Raw genomic sequence first — 26,690 nt, 5'->3', positions numbered from 1 at the left:
ATCATGTGTTCATGTTTCATTGACTTGTATTAGGAGAAAAGTGTATAAAAATACTTTGTGTAGCATTAGCATTATATACTCCAACTTGCTTTAGGGTGGATGCTCTCGTCCATTGCAAAGACAATTGTTTGCTTGGCCTTTTGCTATTTTTGCATTAAATGTACGATAGATTTGTTGGCCTCCAGGTGTGTTGTGTTTTATTTTACATATCATAAAAGATGACGAGGAAAATGACAGTCCAGTATACACATTCTTCTTATAATTCAACTCACAGTATGCTGTACTAGAGGTTCAGTCCCACAGAAATAATCTCTAACTGAACGCCCTAGGAAGCATGTGCTTTTCAAACCAGTTGCCTTCTGATACGCTGTCCTCGCTATTGGATAAGTCAGTTTGTCCTGAATTTTAGGAGGGTTACTTATCTAGTGCACTCTGTTAAACAGTGCTCACCTTTGGTAGTAAGATGTTAATAGGCACCTAATCACCTATGCACAGTGCAGGGCTTTGAGTTACAGAGCTCCTCACGCGGTGGAGAAGATTAGGTCACATTTACCCATTTTCCCATATTTGGTCCTGATGAAATGCCAACAGATTGCTCCACAAGGCATGAAAAATGTTGACCTGAAGTATAGATTCCAGCTTACCAGCAGGTCCATAGGTGATCGACACATTCACACAGTGATAGGTGCCATTAGTTCCTCAATTTCTCTGCCACTATTTTTAATCTTAACATGGACTAGTATGATCACATTAACTATATTGCGGCAACTGGTCGATAGCTGATCTTATATTCAGACTTTCACCAATCTCACATCTTATGACACAACATCCTCTGTCCTACTATGCTCATCCGGCATACTTTATAAAAGATGTCCGACAAAATGCCCTCTTGTGGTGCCCGCAAGGCATTGTAGTGCCGGCCTGGTGAGGAGTATAGCCCAATGATGAAGCATGTCACCTGCAGGTGAGTGAACGCAACTTGTCTTAAAAGCACATGCTTCCTAGGGTGTCTGCGTTCAGTTACAGATAATGACTCTGGGACTGAACCTCCGGAACAGTATACTGTGATTTGATTGTGTTTTATTTCAACAATTGTACATAGCAGATATTGGCGCTTGCTTGTTTCACAAAAATGATCGGATACCTGCCTCAGAGCGCACTTCTTACAGACGAGTATGGGGTTATCATGTTGCTGCTACAAGCTCCTTACCTGTGCGAGTTATCGGGAACGATGCAGGGGCAGAACCAAACCAGCCACACATGGAGATCAATGACAAATACTGAAGATTTAACAGAGCTTCCAAGCTGGTGACCATTACTTAATTGATACTGAAAGTAAAAGACACGTTTTTAGTATTCAGGTGACTCATGACCATAAAAAACAAAGGTTATAAATCAATATTGTCTCAAATACTTAAAAAATGGAACTGGATGTGCTGAATCAGATGTTGCCCCAGGTCATGCATGACACCTTCCGCCACTATTGCTTATGGGACTTGTAGTTTTGTTTTTCTCATTAAAAGGATGGGCTCTAAAGTCCCAGTGTTCTAAGCGATGTTGGTGAAAATCAGAGGCCTGAGTGAGGGTGAAGCATGACACTGCTCTGCTTAGCAGTGAGATGAATGACAGTTCTCCAGCCCTTCCATTATTTGATCTATAGAGGCCGTCGGCCATTCATATTTTTTTGCAGCGACAAAGAAACTTTTATTGCAGCTTGTGCCAACTGAAGAGATAAAACCCCTGGACGTGTTTAATTAACTACTGACAAACATGAACAACCAAGAACATGAGTTTCTGGAAAACTATCAAGCACCCAATCAGAATCAGTCGCCCTTCACACCCAGGAATTCTTGAGGCTTTGGAGAGGGTGAATTGCACGTGGTAAAAGAGGAACACTACATCGACTCAAAGCTCACTTCTCAGGGATGTACTGAAATGTCAGCCTCATGGCACACTTAGCCAGCTCTTCACCTCCTCCTCCTCAAACTGTTGACCAGCTATCAGGGCAAACGAGCCTGCAGCAAAGCATCGCTGGCTTGGTTCGACACCGGACCGGACCAACTCCATACTCCTCCAAGTCAGCAAGCACTCTGGTCGAGCCAGTCCTAACCCCACATGAATGTTCCCCATCACAACTGTTTTAATGGTACTAAGTTATGTTTCTGCCAAATGTACGAGTCAAAAAATGAAAGGCTTTACATGAAGTGCTGAAAGAGAAATCATTAGTTTTTCAATATTTCTGAGTCTGCCACAGTACACAGGAGCATTATACCTCTACAGCAGCAAATCATGCATGTGCCCTGTAGAAAGCACGTTTGAATGAAACATGTAAGGCATTGCAGCCAAAGATCTGTGGTGCAACATCATAGCAGAGTACAAGATAACTTGTGTTATTATTCCAGCAGAAAGAAAGGCCATTCCTAATGGTTACGTCATTTTAAAGACAGTGCCAGGAAAATGTGTGGTCAGTGTTGTTCTTCTGCCTGTTAAAAGACTATCTCCATAAATGTGTCAGGAAATAAAATTCCATGAGAATTCCTACTCTTTGGCAGGGTACTGCCTGCCACTGTATTGCAGGTTACTTCCAACATAATCTGATTTATACATACATACTCCAGGGTGCTGCCAGCTATCAGGTCTGCACACAGCAGTCTGGAGCCACTCAGGAAGGAGGTAAGCTCTTCATTTCATCTTAAGCCCTTAGGTTACATTCACAGCCTGATGGGTCCGGAGAACTTTATCCTCGCTCTAACTGCGCCGACGTAGCCCAACATAGTCTGTGTTGTGTGCTGGGTGATGCCTGGCATCTTATTATCGTTGGCGGATGGATGAAGCTCTGATAAGAGCTACTACAAGAAGAGCAGAGAAACAGGACCACAGATCGCCACAGAGTGAAAACTGCCCAGAAGCTGAAGAAAGAACTCTGGAACAGCAAACCTCCTACACCCTGAGATTCTCCAGAGTAAGCAAATGATGGTAATGAAATGCAAATTGCAGCATTAAGGTCACTGTAACACTGGACAGGGGACGGGAGGAAAAGAACCGGATAATGTTGAGTGGTGGCGTTGTGAACTGACGTCCTCCCCCTCTCTGCCTCATTATCAGCATAACTGGAACAGGGGAGAACCTTGTTCCTGGGACCTAGCCGACGAATTGGATGACGGCCCCTTTAACTGGAAGACACACGAGTACGCAGCTCCGGCCCCTGATGACGACGCGGGATTCCTAGTGGGTAAAAATGCGGAAGAAGATGTCCTGGCGTGTGACGTCACCGACCGAGGATCGAGAGTGGGAGAGCGGCCCGGAGGAGCAGAGAACGTAGCATTTGGAGGCGAACCCGAGGATGACAGGAGTAAGCCAGGGGGCCACCGAATCCGTGGAAGACGGGGTTCTTGTAAACCGTAGCCGCGTGTGTGCCACAATATATGCCCAACCTTTCTTTGTCCTCACCGTGTAAATATACCCCTTCTCACCAGTAATCACGCCTCTGCACCCTCGCACGTTTAATAAAGTGTTTAGCACCTTAGCACGGGTGTCCGCTGCACTTGCCCGGTTCCCTGTGGGAGAGTCCTGATAGAGTACATATCCTGACGACCTGTACCTTTTTCTTTTCCCTGGCGGAGTCCAATGAGGAGTTAGGAAGAACGGAAAATCCCCTGAAGTCTGCTTCTTAACCATCTGGAAACAAGACCATAACCAGACGCCATCACGCACCCCAGAGCTTTTCAGAGAGACACCTTGACAACCTGTCATAAAAAGACGTTTTCCAAAATAAAACCTTACCTACCCCGAACTGGTCTTAGGTCTCTTCTTGATCCCACGCCACAGTCACACACTACAACATCTTTCCCTTTAAACCGAAGATAACAGCTACAATAAAAAACTAACCAAAAAGCAACAAAATTAGAAAATGCATTTCCAAAAGCTGCAAAAGAGAAACTGTTAATACAAATGAACAATATTAAACTTTGTTGGTACCTTAGTAATGTGCTTACTTCTGGGCTTCACTCCATCTGCAGCAATAACGCTCTGAAAGGAGAAAATACTGCTGTGAGTCTCAGAGTCTTCAGTATTACTGGTCTCAGTCACGAAGACTGTGGTGTCGGAAGATAATTTTCTCTTATTTGGCTTCATAGATCCACCAGTCACGCCATCGCTATTAGCAGACAGGCCACTGTCAGCAGCATCATAACTTCAGGCAGACCAGCAAAGCGGATCTCACCACTCACATTGGGTGAACAGACTCGCCTCTGCTATATACATCCACTCTGTTCTCAAATTTGCTTGGGGCTGCCAAAATGCAAAGAGCTGCAATATATTTGCCACACTTTCCTGACTACCTTGTTTTAAAAAGTTGTGACATTCAAGCGTGATTCTTGGTTCATCACCAAGCTGAATTTTTTTAGAGGTTCTATTGCCACACAATACTATTCCCATATTCCAGTTTGTCCACAGGGTGCTTCAAGCCTGGTAGGTTGTCTCCTGCCTGTTTTGCAGATAATTTCAGATAGTTTCTGTAAGAAACTGAATTATTATTTACGGTAGATGAGGAACAATCACAACCGTTGTCAGAATGAACTTTCAAAGCCATTCAATTAACCTAGGATCAACCCCCTGGTACCTAAGCACGGAACAGGCAGGCTTAACTTAAGGTAATATGTCAAATATTTATGCAGAAACCAAAAAAGTAAAAGTCAAAATGCAAAACAATAAAAAACCCAAACCAAAATAGAAAAAAAAAGTAAAATGTATTGAACAAAATAACACTAAAATGACCAGATCCAATAAGGGGAATGAGATATGAATTGTAACGCTGTAAGAATCACAAGGTGCCAATGGATGAGGGGCCCGGGAATGGATTAGTCTCTCTGGAGCTGACTGCCAAGTCTGAGTGAACTTGTATTCTCAGTTCAGCAGGAAGCCACTATACCGGAGAAAGGGCTTTAAGTGGAATGAAAAACCTTGTGCTGGCTCCCAGAGGGACGTGGTCGATGTAATGAAGGGCGTGGCTTAAAAACCCAAACTGAAAATACATGCTCGGCATAGTGTGTCGCCCCAAGGGTATTTTGCTGATTCGCCATTCCATCCATATACAACAAGTAAGATTACATCTACTACAAGCCAGGACTATTGGCTTTGTCAATGGTTGTTAGTTGCATAAGATAAATATGCAACAGCGATGGCTTCAAAGCTTGAGGGGGGCTGCTAAGGGTGAGAGGGGGCTGCGAGAGGTGAGAGAACTGTAGCTGGTGTGAGAGCGACGCTGCAAGGGTGTAATGGGTGCTGCGAGGGTGTGATGGGCGCTGCGAGGGTGTGATGGGCGCTGCGAGGGTGTGATGGGTGCTGTGAGGGTGTGATGGGTGCTGCGAGGGTGTGATGGGTGCTGCGAGGGTGTGATGGGCGCTGCAAGGGTGTGATGGGTGCTGCGAGGGTGTGATAGGCGCTGCGGGGGGTGTGATGGGCGCTGCAAGGGTGTGATGGGTGCTGCGAGGGTGTGATGGGCGCTGCGGGTGTGATGGGTGCTGCGAGGGTGTGATGGGCGCTGCGGGTGTGATGGGCGCTGCGAGGGTGTGATGGGCGCTGTGGGGTGGTGAGAGGACGCTGTGAGGGGTGCTGCTGGGGTTCAGAGTGTCGCTACTAAGGGTGAGAGGGGCTCTGCTAGAGGTGAGAAAGAACTCCAGGTGGTGTGAAAGCTGCACTGCTTGAGCGAGAGAGGGCCTGGTGGGGGTAACAGATGTGCTGAAGAGGGAGCGAAAGGGCACTGTAGTAGACAAGCAGTAATTCAGGCGTTAGAAGGGTAACACAGGGTTCGGGGACGGGGGCTGCAGAGGGCAAGGGATGCCCTGCAAGGGGGGAGAGGGGACATTGCTGGTGGGAGAAGGACACTGACGTGTACCTGGGAGCTGTGCACGAGAGGGGATCGCTGCAGACTTCATCGAGGGCATTGAAGAGGGGAGACTGGGGGCACTACCACAGTGAGGAGTGCCATGGCAGTGGCTAACAACAACAAAAGGATGGAGCAGATAGTGTGATAAGTGTGTAAACGGGCGCCCTCTGGTGTGAGATTGGATGCCCCACGGAGGGAGGCCGATCAGCGCGTCACTGGTTGAAGGTGTAACTCGGGGAGTGATCAGAGGTGCGCATCTGGTAGTGAGCCGTCACAGTGAGATCTTGAAAGGAGTGAGTTTGTATGGGAGGGGAAGTCCCTGTCTACCGGGACTGTGTGTGCACGCGTGTGGTTGAGGTGTGAATAGAGCGCACACTGCAAGAAGTCACTGTGGGGAGAGTGGATGTGTGCACGGGTGATAGTGAGTGTATTGAATCACCGAGTGAAGGTTGCATCCGTGCAGGTGGTGAGGAAGCAAGGAGAGGGTGAACCAGTGTGTGTAATGACTGTCTGCTGGAGGGCTGTGTGCAGCGATGAAGGGCTGCTCGTTGAAGGTGTGTGCAGCGTGATTGTGAGGGGACTGTGAGTGCAGGTAGTGTCTGAGAACAACTGTCTGCCAGCAGTGCGTGATACGTCACCGATGCCCTGAAAACGCGCTGGCGGTATATATATCGCTGTGACACCCCTCATGGAAAGTGCGTGCAAGGCGCGTGTCTTCAGAGAAATGTGTGCACCGGGAACCATTGTGCAGACGTTATATCAGAGGGAGTGTGTCAGTGAGATTGTGCATAGAGAGGCTTCTTGCAGAAAGTCACTACAACAAAGTGTGTGCAGGGGGAGTGCGTGTATGGGGGTCACAAGTTAGGAAGTCACCACAGCCGATTAGGAAGTCACTGCAACAAAAGTGTGTGCAAAGGGGATCACCAGCTAGGTAGCCACTAGCCACTGCAGGGAGAGTGCGTGCAGGGTGAGTGCGTGCATGGTGAATACCAGCTAGGAAGTCACCGCAAGGAAAGTGTGTGCAAGGTAAGTGCGTGCATGGGGGGTCACTGGCTAGGAAGTTATTGCAACAAAAGTGTGTGCAGGGTGAAGGTATGCATGGGGGTCACCAGCTAGGAAGTCGCTTTAAGGAAAGTGTTTGCAGGGTGAGTGCATGCATGCGGGTCACCAGCTAGGAAGTCGCTTTAAGGAAAGTGTGTGCAGGATGAGTGCATGCATGGGGGTGTTACTGACTTGAAAGTTATGTGGCCTACACTGTCATCCACTCGAAAGGGTGCTCTGTTCTGTATTATTATATGTGTGGTATACGAGGCTCCTTGTCCACCACCACCACCATGTCCACCACCACCACATCCACCACCACTACATCCACCACCACAATGTCCACCACATCCAACAATACCACCATGTCCACCACCACCATGTCCATCACCACCACCACGGCCACCACCACATCTACGTCCACCACCACGTCCACCCCACATCCACCACCGCATCCACCACCACCGCATTCAACACCACTGCGTCCATCACCACCACGTCCACCAACACCACATCCACCACCAACTCCACCCCAACCACCACGTCCACAACCACCACCATGTCCATCACCACCACATCCATCACCACCACGTCCACATCGTCCACCCCCACCACGTCCACCACCACCACCTCCACCACCACCATGTCCACCACCACCACACCCACCACCACGTCCACCACCACCATGTCCACCACCATCACCACGTCCACCACTAACACGTCCACCACCACCATGTCCACCACCACCACCATGTCCACCACGTCCACCACCATCATCATGTCCACCACCACCACGTCCACCACCATGTCCACCACCACCACATCCACCAACACCCCATCCACCACCCCGTTCACCACCACCATGTCCACCACCACCGCATCCACCACCACGTCCATCACCACCACCACATCCACCACCACCATTTCCACCACCACCACCTCGTGCACCACCACCACATCCACCACGTTCACCACCACCATGTCCACCACCACCACCACCACCACACCCACCTCCACCACCACGTCAACCAGCACCACACCCACCACCACACGTCCACCACAACTACCACCACCACCACATCCACCACCACCACGTCCTTCATCACATCCACTACCACCACCTCCACTACCACCACCACGTCCACCACCACATCCACCACTACCACGTCCACCACTACCACGTCCACCACCATGTCCACCACCATCACGTCCACCACCACCACGTCCACCACCACGTCCATCACCACTATATCCACCACCACCGCATCTACCACCACCACGTCCACCACCACCATGTCCACCACATCCACCACCATGTCCACCACATCCACCACCACGTCCACCAAATCACTAACAACACCATGTCCACCATCACGTCCACCACCATAACATCCACCACCACCACATCCACCACCATGTCCACAACAACCACATCCACCACCACCACATCCACCACCACCACGTCCACCACCACCATGTCCACCACCACCACCACATTCACCACGAGGCCACCACCACGTCTACCACCACCACGTCCATCACCACCACATCCACCATGTCCACCACCACGTCCACCACCACGTCCACCCCCACATCCACCACCACCATGCCACCACCACTACGCCCACCACCGCGTCCACCACCACTGTGTCCAACACCACCTCGTCAATCACCACCACGTCAACCACCACCATGTCCACCCCCACCCCCACCACCAGCATATCCACCACCACCAAGTCTACCACCACCACTATGTCCACCACCACATCCACCACCACCACCATCGCATCCACCACCACCATGTCCACCACCTTAATTTCCTATGTAATGAATAACGTTAAAAGATTTTCCAGTGGCGCATCTGCAGAAAAGTCCTCTTCCTGTTGGAAACTAAGAGGAACTTAACCCATCACCCAAACAATACATTTACGAAAAAAATGGACTGAATGAGAGCCGTGGCCTGCGGCCTTGGTGCTACAGTAATATTACACGTGGAGGCCAAGAAACCAAGCGCGTAGAAGCCCTGAGAGCACGGCCGTCACGCCGCAGATGCACGCACCGCGGCTGCCATCTGTGGGTTCTGCCCCGGTAGCTCGCGTGGTTTAATGTAACAGGCCATTGGCTTTGAATAGATCCCACAGGCTTCCCAGGAGCGGGATACACTTACAGGGGCAGATTTAATCTTCCATGAAAAATCAGTGGGATGCCAGTGGAGCATGGGACAAAGAGGCGCGAGTGGTTTATAGCCGCTGCCAAAAGGACCACTGGACATAACTTCTTCAAACAGTATATGTCCATCTTCACCATTGACCCAGTAATGCACACCAGAACCGGAGTCGTCAAGGACAACTGTGGCAATCAAACCACACACACAGGTATCTAGGTAATCCATAGGAATGCTTCTGTTGTGGGGTGGGAAGGGGGAATTCCATAAATCTAATGCCATTTGAATATAATTAAATTGGGGACTTTACTGTAAGGAAAATAGTACTTCAAGGAAGTAAGCGGCCACTAAGGCATTTATTCCACACACATGTTTATTTGTTGACAGGAAAATACACTATGCAAAATGTTTCAGTAACTGACAGCTTTTGGATAAACCTGGGCAGAATCATTCAAATTCAAACTTTGTTGACAACGAATTAGAAATGTATGGTTGTGTGTACAGCGCCCTAGGCCATAAGGGTCCACACCAAAGCTTCAAATTTAAGTTTTCTAATGTTACTAAAAAGACCATGAGACTGAAGATAACAAGCATTTGCAATGCAACAGGTAGCGCATTTACACGAGTTTAAGCTATTGGGATTGTAAATGACAAAGCATTTTATTTATGTTTTGAAACCCAAAACATAAATAAAAGGCATTGTCATTTACAATGCCAATAGCTCAAACTTGCGTAAATGTGAGACCAATTGCATTGCAAATGCTTGTTCCAGTTTGTTGTGTGTCCAAACACCCATTTGGTAGCAAGTAGCAGGTTTACCCCAACTGCCTGGTATTTAGTAAACATCAAATGAATCGCTAGTGGGCTGCCAACTATCAGGGTCGCACTGACATAGAGAATATTTACGGGCACCAAAATAAAAATGCTCACCATTAGTGAATAGCTGAAGAAGTGGCATCTATAAGCTAACTGTAATGCACAGCTATCATGCAAAAGGAAAATAATAATAGACTACTGCATAGAATATCTGTGCAATGCAGTAAAAAAAAGTACATAGATATGCAAGTCAGATTCAGAGAGCACTATATTCATTCTATATCATGCATTACAATATTTTAGCTTTCTCCCACTGGAAACTTGCTCTGCCCAATGAAAGTCAATGTTAACATGTTCCCCCACGTTTCATTAAAACTCTCCCACATTGTTGTACCAAAATACATTTAAGACTTCTTTATTCATGTACATGAGGGTATACGCTGCTCATGTGTGTGCTTATATTACGTGAATGACGGTTCATTACCATTAAAGAGAGGCATTATAGATTTGCAATGTCCCTCTCTGTGACATTACTGCACACTGCCTATGCTAATTAACAAACCCTGCCCCTCTGAAACCTATTTTTTGTTTTGTTTAGGGCTCGTGCCCCCTGTACTTTTCATTTTTGTACTTGCGGTTTGCTGTTTTCAGTATCTGTATGGACTTAAATATACAAAAGTGATGTTATTACAATCCTTAAAATAGCAAATGTGTCACAAATTGTGGCTTTCGTAAGGACGGAGGGACAGGAGACTGATTAGTTAAGTGGTGAATAAATACACCAGCCTCGTCACACTCACACTTCCTTGAAGACTTGACAAGCCTGTCTGCTCAACTGCGATCCCTTTTTGAAGAACATGGAAATACACATGTAGCTGGGGTGGTCGCCGGGAGGATCTAGATCAGTGATACTCAAAATACGGCCCGGGGGCCGCATAAGGCCCTCCAGGTCTTTACATGCGGACCCCCGGGCAGCAGCAGCACTGGGCTGCCGTTTACTCGAGTCAGAACTAACATGAACAAGAAACGTACATATACAGCAAACACTTATTTAAAGGTTAATTGCAGTTAGGAAAATGAAGTAACAAGGCCTTTAACTTTAAGAACACCTTCATTCTTAAAGGCAGCCACTAGATATACATGCTTTGTTTCCCCATCCCAGACTTTACACCCCGCTGGTATCAGTGCGGCCCTCGGTCACACCATAGACCAAACTTTGCGGCCCCCGAGAAAATGTTTGTGAGTACCCATGACCTAGATCAACAAAATGCTGGAGTAGTTAGACAGGAGGATGAAACAGAAGCTTGCATCTCTAAAAGGCACAAACAGGAAACAATTAAAACAAGCATTGGCATAGCCAATAGGTCTTGTCTTTGGGACCTTATAAGTGTTTAGTCTTGCAACAGTTGATGTTGTTGCACCAAGGATATTGTGCTGGATAACTAAACACTTATAAGGTCCCAAAGGCGAGACCCACTGGCTATGCCAATGCTTGTTTACCTGATGGGCATTGGCTGACTGCTACCTGGTAACTGAGGCCCTAGTGAGGTTGAGTCATATTTGGGGGAGTTTTAGCCTCATCAGATGCTGTGCAGGTCCAGGCCCAGGTGCAATGAGGCGCAGTCGGTGCTGACTGGGAGTGCGTTCTTTCACTTTCAATTGACGGGGCTGCCCCCCTTCACTCTGGTGAAAGCCACAAACGGAATTCAAGTCAATCTTCTCATCACAGACTTTTCAAGTGAAAAAATTTCAATGTTTGCTGATGCCTTGAAAAGAGCGACCCAACTCCACGAGTGAGGGCCAATGAGCATTGTTGAGACAAAATAATCATGTCTGAGGATCAATGCAGACAACAACACGAACCCGGAGAACTTACGGACCACTCCACTCTTTTTTTGTAACGGCAATGAGCCGAAGATTCAGGGCAAGCGGATTTGCTTGCACATGCTGACCGGCTGCACACCCGGCGGCGGACTTTTCTACCCCTCATGTTTCCTCGACGCTTCGGAATTACTCCTTTACGCGTCCGTCACATACTTCTCACACCCGATTAGGACCGGGTTGGAATTATCACCGGTCCGACGATACTGCCTTCAACTTAAACTTCCACAGCCCTGAAGAGTCACGGGTCTACCCCGTTATTGACGAAACACGTGTCGGCTGGTTTTCTTTGGTGAAACATATACTCTCACTGGACAAAATAAATACTAAACAAGACAACAACATTGGAGTTCGATCTCATCCTTTCATCAAATGATGCATAACGTACCTAGGAGCTAACTCAGGTTGTGTGCGCTTGACTTTGCTTACATATATATAGAAGGTGGAGTTCTTCCCCCCTCTTTTTTCAGAGACTAGGGTTATCTCTGACCAAGAAGCACCAACCACCTGAAATCTCACAACTACCGGAGGGAAGTAGAAAGACGGTGGTGACAGCTCTTGTACTTTCACGCATCGACTACTGTAACAGTCTTTTCCTCGAATAAACTTCAGGTCCTACAAAATGCGGCCGCCCGCCTTATTGGGGGGCTGCCCAAGTTTTCCTCAGTTCCCAAGGAGCTGGAGAAGTTGCATTGGCTCCCGGTGCGGAAGCGGATTCTGTTCAAGGCCCTCTGCATTGTCTTCAAGGCATTACATGATCTTGGCCCTCGGTGCCTTCAGGATCACTTTCAATGGTACAGACCAGGCAGACAACTTAGGTCGGCCAGTCTAGGGCTGGTTAAAACGGCTCGGATCAGGAAGGCGCGTTGGGGCGGGAGGAGTTTTGTTAGAGGAGCAGCCCTGGCGTGGAACTCCCTCCCTCTTTCCCTTAAACAGAACGAGAATCTGCTGGCATTCAGAAGGGATCTGAAAACATGACTCTTTTCCGTCTAGTTCCCGAAAATTCCTTCCCTGGGAATTATCACTTCAGCGCCAGGACACCGACTGGTAATAGCGCGCTTTATACGTGTTACAATAAATAAATAAATAAATACCGTCTTACTACTACCTGTAGAGCGCCATCATTTCGGAACACTCCCATAACCCTTCGCTGAATTTTGTGCTACCTGGTTACTGAGGCCCTAGTGAGGTTGAGTCATATTTGGGGAGTTTTAGCCTCATCAGATGATGCTGTGCAGGCCCAGGTACACTGAGGCGCAGTCGGTGCTGCCTGGGAGTGCGTTCTTTCACTTTCGATTGACGGGGCTGCCCCCCCTTCACTCTGGTGAAAGCCACAAACGAGATTCAAGTCGATCTTCCATCACAGACTTTTCAGGTGAAAAAATGTCAATGTTTGCTGAGGCCTTGAAAAGAGACCCAACTCCAGCAGTGAGGGCCAAGGAGCATTGTTGAGACAAAATAATCATGTCTGAGGATCGATGCAGACAACAACAACAACAGATGAGTCCTTAAGAGCAGGCTCGAGACCCTCCAGCACCAGACAATCTTTCCACCTTGTGACCTCACCTGGTCGGGCCTCACCTGGGGTGGTTTGGGTGCTGTGCTCCCTGCTGAGCCCGAGGCCAGGACTGAACCATGAGCGCGGGGTGAAGAGGCCTTGGATTAACTGCGCATGCGCGGAGGACCACCAAGGACCACGAGGCGCCTCGCGACACAGCAAACACTGAGATTTCAGTGCAAAGCGTCTCGGGTTGGCTCCTCTATATTGGGGGAAGTGTCTTTCCTCTGCGCAGGCGCAGTGAGACTGAGTGTCTTCTGTCCAGGGCAGTTCACAGGCTGCACTTCGTGCAAGGTCCTAACTCGGCGATTGAAAGTAGTGTCTTCGCTCCACACATGCGCAGCAGTGACGAGCGGTCCTGAGCGTGCGCAGCAGTGAGACGTATTGTTTTGTTCGCGCGCCTGTGGCTCGGCGTGAGCGTGCGCGTCACTCCTGGGGCAATAACACACCGGGCCCCACTCCTCACAGGCATCCGGGCCCCCGGGTGCCGGACTTAGCCTCTCCCCAAGGCCCTGCTGCCCCCACTGAGCGGTGCACAAGGAGAGGTGAGGCACTCTAATCCCAGTTTCCAAGCTCCATTGGTACTGTACTCTTTGCGCGTGCTGGAGACCGTGTCTGTTTTCCGCGCATGCGCAGTTGCACGGCGCGTGAGAGTGTCTATTCTAAGCCTGGCTGCACTAATCCCCGTTTCTAAGGTGCATTGTTTGTATCTGGGACATGTAAACAGACACTGGGGCTGGGAGGAGTATGGAGCTGCTGCTGCAGCGCCCCCAGTGTGGTCAGGGGACGGGCGGGGGGAGCATTGAAGTGTTGAAGAAGCCGAGTCAGTCACCGGTCACTCCTTGTACACACCCTCCGAGGGGTCATAAAAGGGTCAGTCACCGGTCACTCCTTGTACACACCCTCCGAGGGGTCATAAGAGGGTCAGTCACCGGTCACTCCTTGTACACACCCTCCGAGGGGTCATAAGAGGGTCAGTCATCGGTCACTCCTTGTACACACCCACCGAGGGATCATAAGAGGGTCAGTCACCGGTCACTGCTTGTACAGACCCTCCGAGGGATCACAAGAGGGTCAGTCACCGGTCACTCCTTGTACACACCCTCCGAGGGGTCATAAGAGGGTCAGTCACCGGTCACTCCTTGTACACACCCACCGAGGGATCATAAGAGGGTCAGTCACCGGTCACTGCTTGTACAGACCCTCCGAGGGATCACAAGAGGGTCAGTCACCGGTCACTCCTTGTACACACCCTCCGAGGGGTCACAAGAGGGTCAGTCACCGGTCACTCCTTGTACAGACCCTCCGAGGGATCATAAGAGGGTCAGTCACCGGTCACCCCTTGTACACACCCTCCGAGGGATCATAAGAGGGTCAGTCACCGGTCACTCCTTGTACACACCCTCCGAGGGGTCATAAGAGGGTCAGTCATCGGTCACTCCTTGTACAGACCCTCCGAGGGATCATAAGAGGGTCAGTCACCGGTCACCACTTGTAAAGACCCTCCGAGGGATCATAAGAGTGTCAGTCACCGGTCACTCCTTGTACAGACCCTCCGAGGGATCATAAGAGGGTCAGTCACCGGTCACCACTTGTAAAGACCCTCCGAGGGATCATAAGAGGGTCAGTCACCGGTCACCACTTGTAAAGACCCTCCGAGGGATCATAAGAGGGTCAGTCACCGGTCACCACTTGTAAAGACCCTCCGAGGGATCATAAGAGGGTCAGTCACCGGTCACTCCTTGTACACACCCTCCGAGGGGTCATAAGAGGGTCAGTCACCGGTCACTCCTTGTACACACCCTCCGAGGGGTCATAAAAGGGTCAGTCACCGGTCACTCCTTGTACACACCCTCCGAGGGGTCATAAGAGGGTCAGTCACCGGTCACTCCTTGTACACACCCTCCGAGGGGTCATAAGAGGGTCAGTCATCGGTCACTCCTTGTACACACCCACCGAGGGATCATAAGAGGGTCAGTCACCGGTCACTGCTTGTACAGACCCTCCGAGGGATCACAAGAGGGTCAGTCACCGGTCACTCCTTGTACAGACCCTCCCAGGGATCATAAGAGGGTCAGTCACCGGTCACTCCTTGTACAGACCCTCCGAGGGATCATAAGAGGGTCAGTCACCGGTCACCCCTTGTACACACCCTCCGAGGGATCATAAGAGGGTCAGTCACCGGTCACTCCTTGTACACACCCTCCGAGGGGTCATAAGAGGGTCAGTCATCGGTCACTCCTTGTACAGACCCTCCGAGGGATCATAAGAGGGTCAGTCACCGGTCACCACTTGTAAAGACCCTCCGAGGGATCATAAGAGTGTCAGTCACCGGTCACTCCTTGTACAGACCCTCCGAGGGATCATAAGAGGGTCAGTCACCGGTCACCACTTGTAAAGACCCTCCGAGGGATCATAAGAGGGTCAGTCACCGGTCACCACTTGTAAAGACCCTCCGAGGGATCATAAGAGGGTCAGTCACCGGTCACCACTTGTAAAGACCCTCCGAGGGATCATAAGAGGGTCAGTCACCGGTCACTCCTTGTACAGACCCTCCGAGGGGTCATAAGAGGGTCAGTCACCAGTCACTCCTTGTACACACCCTCCGAGGGGTCATAAGAGGGTCAGTCACCGGTCACTCCTTGTACACACCCTCCGAGGGGTCATAAAAGGGTCAGTCACCGGTCACTCCTTGTACACACCCTCCGAGGGGTCATAAGAGGGTCAGTCACCGGTCACTCCTTGTACACACCCTCCGAGGGGTCATAAGAGGGTCAGTCACCGGTCACTCCTTGTACAGACCCTCCGAGGGATCATAAGAGGGTCAGTCACCGGTCACTCCTTGTACAGACCCTCCGAGGGATCATAAGAGGGTCAGTCATCGGTCACTCCTTGTACACACCCTCCGAGGGAGCATAAGAGGGTCAGTCATTTCATGGTTTTGCAGATTCTGTTTTCTGAGGAAACCAAAGCCCCCTGCAAGATGCCGCATTTGTCATACACCAGATACTCCTGCAGGATGATGATACTAAGATATGGGCTGGATCTGTGCCTACACCTGCGTACAATGAGTGTCATTTAAGCAATACAGATTCGGAGGGCACGAATGTGTGTTTGTCGACATGGCCGAACATACTATTCAGTGGACTAATAATTACTGTATCGAGTTACTCTTTCTCTTAACTATAATACACTTGCACCGATTATATGGGCCCGGACTGAAAGCTAAGTGTTTCCGGTTATCATACCAGGTTTGGGCACACATACTCATCCAATATGGCGGAGTTTACTGAACCGTCGAATTGGAGAGGGGGAGAGGTGTCATATCTCCCATTTTAAAAAAAAAATAATAATAATTAATGCACCTTGTTTTTAAACTGCATAGCTAGAATATGACATTTTACTGAAGGTTTTATGTTGAACTGACTGGAGTAAAAAAAAAATTAGGGAATATAAGTTATGTCGTTTTTTAGATAACTATTTTTATATTGTCAGCATATTGTAATGATTTTAAATAATCGAACAATAAAAGCTTTTTCACCCGTCAAATCGGGCGAAACGGTCTAGCTATTGCACGGTTGGCACTCTTTTACAGTGCTTCTGGCATCCGGCTCTGAACTCTCGACCATACTGAGTTGCCGGGTGACGAGTGAGGATCACGGAGGATGCCACATACAGGTTAGAAGTGACGCCGGTTAGAGTTAACTCGCACCACGCGCCCTTTTTCTTCCTAGATATGGATGTTTGCTCGGATACTAATGGTAGTCCACATTTGTCCTTTGTATTTGCCTTGTAGCATCCAAGCACGGACTATAATTCCAAACCGTGCTTTTTGAAAATAGAAGGATCTTTACAGCGCGCACACATATCGTGCACTGATTTTGGGGTAAGCCTCATTTCTGCTTCTAATCAATACACACGGTATAAATAAAAACCCTCTGTAGACTAATGATTGCCGAGCACGTAATTAAAGCCACAAACCCCAACACTAGAAGTTGATGTATGTCACTGGATATGAGCACTTACCATATACTCACATAATAGATGCTATATAAGTATGATGCAAGGGCTAAATTTACACTTGTATGATAATCATAGTACCCATCATCTTTGTACAGATAATTTAACAAGATTGACGTTCAAGATTACGTTTATTACCCAGCCGATCTTAGGCTGGGTCGGAACTATAACCAGCCAGAAGGTATGTTTCTTACCTCCTGGTACTAAATAAATTCACAATCTTGGGATAATGAGCAGTTACTAAATATGGTCACATCTGGCTACCCTCTTTAGGCATACAAAGAGAAGTTGTACTTTACAAGGTAGGCCTGAGCTTTTCTGCTCAGTGTGTGTTTGGGAGAGGACACAGATGAGTGTATTCTCACTGACGTATATTATTAAGTATAGTAATGCGCTTGACCCTTCCTACACTTTCCACCACGAGCACCATGGTTTTTCTTTGTGATGTTCTTGATCTGTTGTTTATACTTCAACCTTTAACCCTTTAACCCAGGATATTGGGGGCTTTTGTCTCTTCCTGTCCCTCACCCATTTTTTCACCATCTACTACCTCCAAGTGCTGGTGGGATTTGTGATGTTGTATCACAACTTTGGAAATGTCATAGCATGGATTCTGCTAAAGTGATTTTAATGTTACAATGCCCGAGGAATTGCTGGATTACATGAGGTTTTCTGTTTTTCTTTCCCAGCCCTGAGGAAGTCGTGGGCCCTTCCCCATACGACGAAACACGTGTTGGCTGGATTCTGAGCAAGATACTAATATTAAAAGCATCTTGTCTAACTATTGTGCTCATTCTGTAACTTGAAAGTAATTTAACTTGAAAAAATCTGTACTTTGGTGTGATAGGGCTTTACATGTACGTTTGAGATCTGCGGATCTATTTTAGGGGATTTTGGATGATTGCCCCTCCCTAAGCAACCACTAAAACAAATAATCTCCAGTAACTCAATATTGCCGAAAGACCTGAGAGTGCCATAATCCATCCAGGATAAAATCATCCCAGCTTTTCTCATAGAAAGTAGTAGTCTACTTTTGTGTGTGGAAGTGGTAGGTCATTCACCAAAGATTAAAGCCACAGGTTTGGATTCGGGCAGCGCTCTTTCAATGACGAGGCTTCTAATTTGTTACTGTGTCAAATCCATTGGGTCTGGGAACGAAACTAGAATATCTGCAAGAAATGTGAAATACATTGATTGCAACTGTTGTATGTATTCAGGAATTGCTGCTCCCCATCGGAATTGAGACACACATGTACATTAAATAATGCGGCTGGTGATACTAATGTTTCTGCGGAGAGATTGGATTTTTGTTGAGTAGTAGCTCTGATTGTAAATTATCCAGCTCCAAAGAATGCGTACCACACTTTTATCACAGAAATGACTGTATTTTATGAGGATTATAGCAATGAGTTACTGGTTTTGTCATAGAGATCCTTTTGCTATTCGTGCAATGTCTGGTGCACTACAGCACCTAGCACTGAGCTGGGAGAGTGGAGGGTCAGGTGCTGTATATTCAGAAATAACATGGGTTTAAAACCACCTGCTGACGAATTCCTTGTATGTCCAAGAGTTCTCAGGCAACTATAAAAATGTAAAGATGCCTCCTGTGAATAATGTTCCTGCTGGAGAAAGAGAGGCATTTTGTCTAGTGCCTGTTTTTCCTCATCATGAAGTAGCGGAAAGGGTTAATGTGACTACTGCAAAGAACGTGTACTATGCAGACCACTTAAGAGCATTTTATGTGGCTAGCTCAATGAGTTACAGCTTGTCGCAGAGGTCCTTTTGTTACTTGCATTTCATTAGTTACAATCCTAAAATGGCACAGTTAGGTATGAACTGTCTTCAAGAACTGCATTCAAACTGTGTGTATAGGTTAGAACATTCTTTTCTCCCCCAGTTTTTCATTATCCTAATGCTGCTAAAAAGGGTTAGTTCTCGTAGATGAGCATTCTTTTTACTTATGCCAATTACTGTGGTATGTTTTAAATCCTGAGTTTACGCTTCTCCAGACCATATACTCTTAAAATATACTGCACACTTATATCTATGACGTGATTCCTACAACTTGCAATCCTCACCGTCATATGTAACATTTCCTATAGACTACATTTACACAGATATGATTAATTGTCTCTGTATAATGTGTGTGTGATGTATCGATCTCTGACACTCCATATTGTTATGAGCAGCTCTATAAAACAAATAAAATGTATATGAGAAGGTAAGTATTCTTCCATTTTCATAACTTAATTTTGATAGCAAGAAAGTGTCACTCTAAGTGTCACAAATTTGGTCGTTGGAAGTCATTCATAAGTACACTGAAACTATGAAAATGTCACACATAAGCAATCTGAAACCTTGGCAGCTATGGAGATTTAGTGTGCCTCACTCACATAACCGTCCTGACCCAGTCAGCCACGGTCGATCCACTCGCTCCCTGAACCCTTTTGCGCCTGATTGTGCCCCCGATCTCGCCTGGAGACGGATATTGCCCTCAGCCATGCTGCTTGCTTGCTGATTGTGCCCCTGAGATCGCCTGTGGTCATATTGCTGTGCCTGGTATCGTATTTGTATAGATATTGGTATCGTATTTTGTAGCTATTTATTTGTTCTGCCTTGCATTGTGCCTGGTTGTGCCCCCGATCCCCCCACTACATTTTGGACCGTGCCATTTGGTCCTAGCACCCTACCGCTGCTCCCCCGCGGCCCCACCCCCGTTCCCTCAAGCTTTCCCTGGACATCGCCTCCCCGCTCCCGCCTCCCAGCTGCTCCTCCCTCCCACTACCAACAAATAGATAGTCCCGCGAGCGGAAGCGCTGTGACCGTCCTGACCCAGTCAGCCACGGTCGCTCCACTCGCTCCCTGAACCTTTTTGCGCCTGATTGTGCCCCCGATCTCGCCTGGAGACGGATATTGCCCTCAGCCCTGCTGCTTGCTTGCTGAATGTGCCCCCGAGATCGCCTGTGGTCATATTGCTGTGCCTGGTATCGTATTTGTATAGATATTGGTATCGTATTTTGTAGCTATTTATTTGTTCTGCCTTGCATTGTGCCTGGTTGTGCCCCCGATCCCCCCACTACATTTTGGACCGTGCCATTTGGTCCTAGCACCCTGCCGCTGCTCCCCCGCGGCCCCACCCCCGTTCCCTCAAGCTTTCCCTGGACATCGCCTCCCCGCTCCCAGCTGCTCCTCCCTCCCACTACCAACAAATAGATAGTCCCGCGAGCGGAAGCGCTGTGACCGTCCTGACCCAGTCAGCCACGGTCGCTCCACTCGCTCCCTGAACCTTTTTGCGCCTGATTGTGCCCCCGATCTCGCCTGGAGACGGATATTGCCCTCAGCCCTGCTGCTTGCTTGCTGATTGTGCCCCCGAGATCGCCTGTGGTCATATTGTTGTGCCTGGTATCGTATTTGTATAGATATTGGTATCGTATTTTGTAGCTATTTATTTGTTCTGCCTTGCATTGTGCCTGGTTGTGCCCCCGATCCCCCCACTACATTTTGGACCGTGCCATTTGGTCCTAGCACCCTGCCGCTGCTCCCCCGCGGCCCCACCCCGTTCCCTCAAGCTTTCCCTGGACATCGCCTCCCCGCTCCCGCCTCCCAGCTGCTCCTCCCTCCCACTACCAACAAATAGATAGTCCCGCGAGCGGAAGCGCTGTGACCGTCCTGACCCAGTCAGCCACGGTCGCTCCACTCGCTCCCTGAACCTTTTTGCGCCTGATTGTGCCCCCGATCTCGCCTGGAGACGGATATTGCCCTCAGCCCTGCTGCTTGCTTGCTGATTGTGCCCCTGAGATCGCCTGTGGTCATATTGCTGTGCCTGGTATCGTATTTGTATAGATATTGGTATCGTATTTTGTAGCTATTTATTTGTTCTGCCTTGCATTGTGCCTGGTTGTGCCCCCGATCCCCCCCACTACATTTCGGACATTTTGGACCGTGCCATTTGGTCCTAGCACCCTGCCGCTGCTCCCCCGCGGCCCCACCCCCGTTCCCGCAAGCTTTCCCTGGACATCGCCTCCCCGCTCCCGCCTCCCAGCTGCTCCTCCCTCGCTCCGCCCCCTCCGCTCTCCACTTATGACAGATGCATTTGCGCGCAGCGTTCATGCGCAGCGGACGCGCCCCATGCGCGCCGAAGTCGTGCCAAAAGTAAGCCCGTCTACACCCGTCCGCGCCTGGACCGCGCTCAGCGCCAGACCCCCTGGCCCCCGCTAAAACCTCTCCACCCGCCTAACGTACGATGCCGCAACCCTCTCTGCACTCAACACCGGCCGACTCCCCGACTGCCACCAAGCCGCCCCAGGACGTACCCATGGACCCTTCACCTGCCAATCCTGCATCTCTGCTGCATCAGGACCAACACTACAACCACTAACGCCAAACTGAGCTCAAACAACAACCACCTGAAGTGCATCCTGCTCAACACCCGGTCGGTCCACAGACCGGGTGTTCCATTGAATTATGGAACCTACTCGACACCATAAAACCGAACGTCGCCTTTCTTACAGAAACCTGGATGAACGCCTCATCTGCGCCCGACATCGCCATAGCCATCCTGGACGGTTACAAGATCGTCCAAAAAGACCGCATCAACCAAACAGGAGGAGGCATCGCCATCGTCCACAAGACACCATCCGCATCTCGACCAGCTCCGACGACACCCTCAAAGCAGCCGAACACCTTCACTTCCAGATACACACCGACCCCAAGACCACACTTAGAGGCACCCTCATTTACAAACCCCCAGGACCCCGCACACAATTCAGCAAAGACATCGCTGACTTTATCAGCCCACACGCCCTCCCCTCCGAGGACTACATTCTCCTAGGAGACCTCAACTTCCACCTGGAAATGGACAACGATAGCAACACCACCTCCCTTCTGGACAACCTCGCCAATCTGGGACTCAAACAACTGGTAAACAACCCCACCCACTACGCAGGACACACGCTCAACGCAATCTTCTCCTCCAGTAAGCACATCTCCTTCAATCACGCCACAGAACTCCACTGGACGGACCACAGCTGCGTCCACTTCCAACTTCAGAAAGACCACGACCCACCACCACCCACAACAAGTCTCCCGCAGAAACTGGAACAAAATCACCACCAACCAGCGCACCACATTGCTAAACCAAAATCCTCCCGCCAGATCATCGGACCCAAATCAAGCAGCCATCAATCTCGCACAATGGATCACCCACTGCGCTGACGAATTAGCACCCTTGAAAAACCATTACAACAAGCCAGGAAGAAAAAAGCCCCCTAGTTCAACGATTGTTATTGTTATTGTTATTGTTAATTCCGGCTTTTATAGCGCCAACTCACCGGCAGGTCTCAGGGCGCTTATGACCGAAGGGCAACAACTACATAGTTATCAGAAGGAGGGGAGCAAACATGAAGTTTAAGCTGAGCTCAGTGCATCCCTAAACAAGAAGGTTTTTAGACTTTTTCTGAAGCGAAGGAGATTACCTTCTTTACGGAGGGTCTCAGGTAGTTTATTCTAAATTTTTGGGATCAGAGCAGAAAAGGATCTCCCCCCTTTTGTGGCCAGCCTAAACCGGGGGCACACCAACAACTGTGCGTCTGAGGACCTTTAGTATTCGTTCCGGTTTATATACCTCCAGCCTTTCCTTTATGTAAGCGGGTGCTTGCCCGTAGATTGCCTTATGGGCTATACATAAACTTTTGAAGACAGACCTTTGCCCAATAGGTAACCAATGGAGGTTCTGCAACAGTGGAGAAGCATGAGATCTTCTTGGAAGCTTGAAAATAAGACGTGCGGCGTCGTTTAGGACCACCTGCAATCTGCTAATCAGGGTTTTTGGAAGGCCCAGGTAAAGGGCATTTCCGTAGTCCAGCCTTGAGATTATCGTGGCAGAGACTACAGTGCGAAGCATGGACTGGGATAGGAGAGGGACTAATTTTCGCAGTTGTCTAATTAGACCATTGCAGGTGCCAACTATAGAGGAAATCTGGCTACACATTGACAGTTCGCTGTCAATCTTGATGCCCAGGCTTTTCACCTTATCCACTGGTGTAGGCGTTGGACCCAATTCCTGGGGCCAGTACAAGTCACTCCATGGGGAACCTATAGATGATACAACTAGAACCTCTGTTTTTTCAGGGTTGATTTTCAGAAGGTTCATAGTCATCCAACTCACTGTAAATCTTAGAACATCTTGCGCGTAGGTCTGCGCCAGCGCTGTGTTCTCTATGCTCAACAATAGTTGGGTATCGTCAGCGTAATTGAATACGCGACATCCCATCTTTGCCAGGGAGCTTATCAGTGGTTGCAGATATAGGTTGAAGAGGAGTGGAGACAATGCGGAGCCTTGGGGGACCCCGCATGTCAGGTTTCCCACCTCCGATACCTTATCCCCCAGCTGAATCCTCTGTGTTCTCCCTACTAAGAAAGATTCCAACCACCTATAGGCCGTATCTCGAATCCCGAAATTAGCCAGTCTATCCAAGAGCAGGGTATGGCTGACAGTATCGAACGCCGCCGACAGATCTAAAAGTATTAGGGCGCTCGGTTTCTTACTGTCAGCCATCCCTCTGAGCTCGTCCAGCACCGAGAGCATCACCAACTCGGTGCTGTGATGTGCACGAAACCCTGCCTGGAGATCATGGAGAGAATGATGTAACTCCAGGAATGCGGACAGGGACTTCAGCACATGTTGCTCCAGGATTTTTGACAGGAACGGGAGTTGAGAGATAGGCCTATAATTTTTCAGAATCTTAGGGTTTGCTCCTGATTTCTTCATTAGCGGCTTCACTCGAGCTTCTTTGAAGCTAGCTGGTAGCCGTCCTGTGTCTAATGAGTTGTTCAGGAGGGAGAGGATGTGGTCTTCCAAGGTAGGGCGTGCTAAACGAAAAACACTAGGGGGGCAGGGGTTCGCCGGGGAGCCGGATTTAACTTTGTTCATGAGTTGCTCAAGACTCATCGCATCCATCATTGGAAAATTTGAAATATGGGTTTGGGTTTCCATAGGAATCTGGGCATCCTGCAACTTGATGGATTCAGTCACAGTACCATTCCCAATGTCCTGTAAGATGGTCTCTACCTTCTCTAGAAAGTAGCTTTGGAAAGTGTCGCAGCTGATTGCTACTTCCATATTTTCGGATTTTTTGCTGAGTTCAGTTAATATTTTGAAGGTTTCCTTCTGGACATTTTCAGCTTGTTTTATACGCTTTTCATAGTATTTAGCTTTAGTGTCCAGAATGAGCTTTTTATGGATATTGAGCAAGGATTTATATTGCTCTCGACTTTCCTCATTTTTTTTCCTCCGCCAATTGATGACCTCAAGAACTCCAAAAAGAACTGCCGATCCCTCGAGAAAGCCTGGCGAAGAAACCCAACCACAGACAACATGACCGCCCTCAAGGACGCCACCCGCAAACACCACCAGCTGATCCGATCCACCAAGAAATCAGCATTCAAGGATCGACTCGACAACAACGCCCACAGCAGCAAGGAACTCTTCAACATCGTCAAAGAGCTTACCAATCCCAGCGCCGGCACCAACGACATCACTCCCTCTCAAGACCTCTGCGACTCTCTAGCATCGTTCTTCCACAGCAAAATCACTGACATACATAACAGCTTCGGCGACCAGCCCACTCCCCTTACCTCCGAACTGAAGCCCCCCACCACCACCCCCAGCGCCTGGAACCCGATCAACACCGAGGACACCATCCGCTTGATGAACTCCATCCACTCCGGATCGCCAACCGACCCATGCCCCCACCACATCTTCAACAAGGCCGACTCCATCATCGTACCCCAACTCCGAGATATCATCAACTGCTCCCTAAACACCGCTACCTTCCCGGAAAGCTGGAAACATGCCGAACTCAGCGCCCTCCTGAAAAAACCTACAGCAGACCCCACTGAACTTAAGAACTACCGCCCCATCTCGCTCCTCCCATTCCCTGCCAAAGTCATAGAGAAAACCGTCAACAGTCAGCTCGCCGCCTTCCTCGAATCAAACGGCTCCCTCGACCCCTCACAGTCCGGCTTCCGAGCCAAACACAGCACGGAGTCCGCCCTCATCGCAGCAACAGACGACATCCGAACACTACTCGACAACGGGGAAACAGTTGCCCTCATCCTCCTGGACCTCTCCGCAGCGTTTGACACGGTCTGTCATAGCACCCTTGTACAACGCCTCAGCAACGTCGGGATACAAGGAAAAGCATTGGATTGGATCATCTCGTTCCTCGCCGGAAGAACCCAGAGAGTACGCCTCCCCCCTTTCAGATCAGAGGCCACCGAAGTCATCTGCGGCGTACCACAAGGATCATCACTCAGCCCCACCCTCTTCAACGTCTACATGAGCCCCCTCGCGACCTTCGCACGCCAACACAACCTCAACATCATCTCATACGCTGATGCCACACAGCTGATCCTCTCCCTCACCAAAGACCCAAACACCGCCAAAACCAACTTACACGAAGGGATGAAAGACGTAGCCGAGTGGATGAAGAACAGCCGTTTAAAACTGAATTCAGACAAGTCGGAAGTCCTCATCCTAGGATCATCCCCCTCTGCATGGGACGACTCATGGTGGCCGCCGGCCCTGGGCAGTGCACCCAAACCAACGGACCATGCTCGCAACCTGGGATTCATCCTAGACTCCTCCCTCTCGATGACCAGACAAGTCAACGCCATCTCATCATCATGCTTTAACATCTTACGCATGCTCCGAAAGATCTTCCGATGGATCCCCGCCGAAACAAGAAAGACGGTCACCCAAGCACTCGTCACAAGCCGACTGGACTACGGAAACACCCTCTACGCCGGAATCACAGCCAAATTACAGAAAAAACTCCAACGCATTCAAAACGCCTCCGCCCGAATCATCCTAGACATACCCCGCCACAATCACTTATCCGGTCACCTGAGAGACCTTCACTGGCTCCCCGTCAACAAGAGAATAACGTTCCGTCTCCTCACCCACGCACACAAGGCCCTCTATGACCTAGGACCCAGATACCTCAACACGCGCCTGACCTTTTACAACCCCACCCGCCAACTACGATTGTCCAATCAAGCCCTCGCCGCGATTCCACGCATCCGAAAAGCCATCATGGGAGGAAGATCATTCTCCTACTTAGCGGCCAAGACCTGGAATTCGCTCCCCACCCACCTCTGCCTCACACAGAACCACCTCTCTTAAACCAGCTCAAAACATGGCTATTTGATAAGTAGCGAACCCCCCTCCCTCAAGCGCCTTGAGACCCTCTGGGTGAGTAGTCGCTATATAAATTTTCGACTTGACTTGACATAAATGCACGTTTTGCATCAGAGAGTGATTG

General features: G+C 49.2%; 1 protein-coding gene and 1 long non-coding RNA gene across 2 annotated transcripts in view; one reads left to right on the top strand and one right to left on the bottom strand.

Moving 5' to 3' along the window:
• The window catches only part of LOC144805883 (uncharacterized), a 104,124-nt gene that overhangs the window by 8,206 nt on the left and 69,228 nt on the right, over positions 1-26,690 (bottom strand). The window contains exons 2-3 of the mRNA XM_078672366.1: positions 3,979-4,029; positions 1,211-1,329 (exon numbers count right to left, since the gene is read on the bottom strand). The gene's annotated coding sequence lies outside the window, so the exon portion shown is untranslated. The remainder of the gene's footprint in view (positions 1-1,210; positions 1,330-3,978; positions 4,030-26,690) is intronic.
• Positions 13,755-26,690, top strand: part of LOC144805888 (uncharacterized) — a 34,682-nt gene continuing 21,746 nt past the window's right edge. The window contains exon 1 of the long non-coding RNA XR_013605621.1: positions 13,755-13,892. This is a non-coding gene — a long non-coding RNA (uncharacterized LOC144805888). The remainder of the gene's footprint in view (positions 13,893-26,690) is intronic.

This window comes from Lissotriton helveticus (genome assembly GCF_964261635.1).
Source record: "Lissotriton helveticus chromosome 1_1 unlocalized genomic scaffold, aLisHel1.1 SUPER_1_unloc_31, whole genome shotgun sequence".
Taxonomy (NCBI): domain Eukaryota; kingdom Metazoa; phylum Chordata; class Amphibia; order Caudata; family Salamandridae; genus Lissotriton; species Lissotriton helveticus.
The sequence above is the reverse complement of the archived record's forward strand: the minus strand, read 5'-3'. Positions and strand labels throughout refer to the sequence as shown.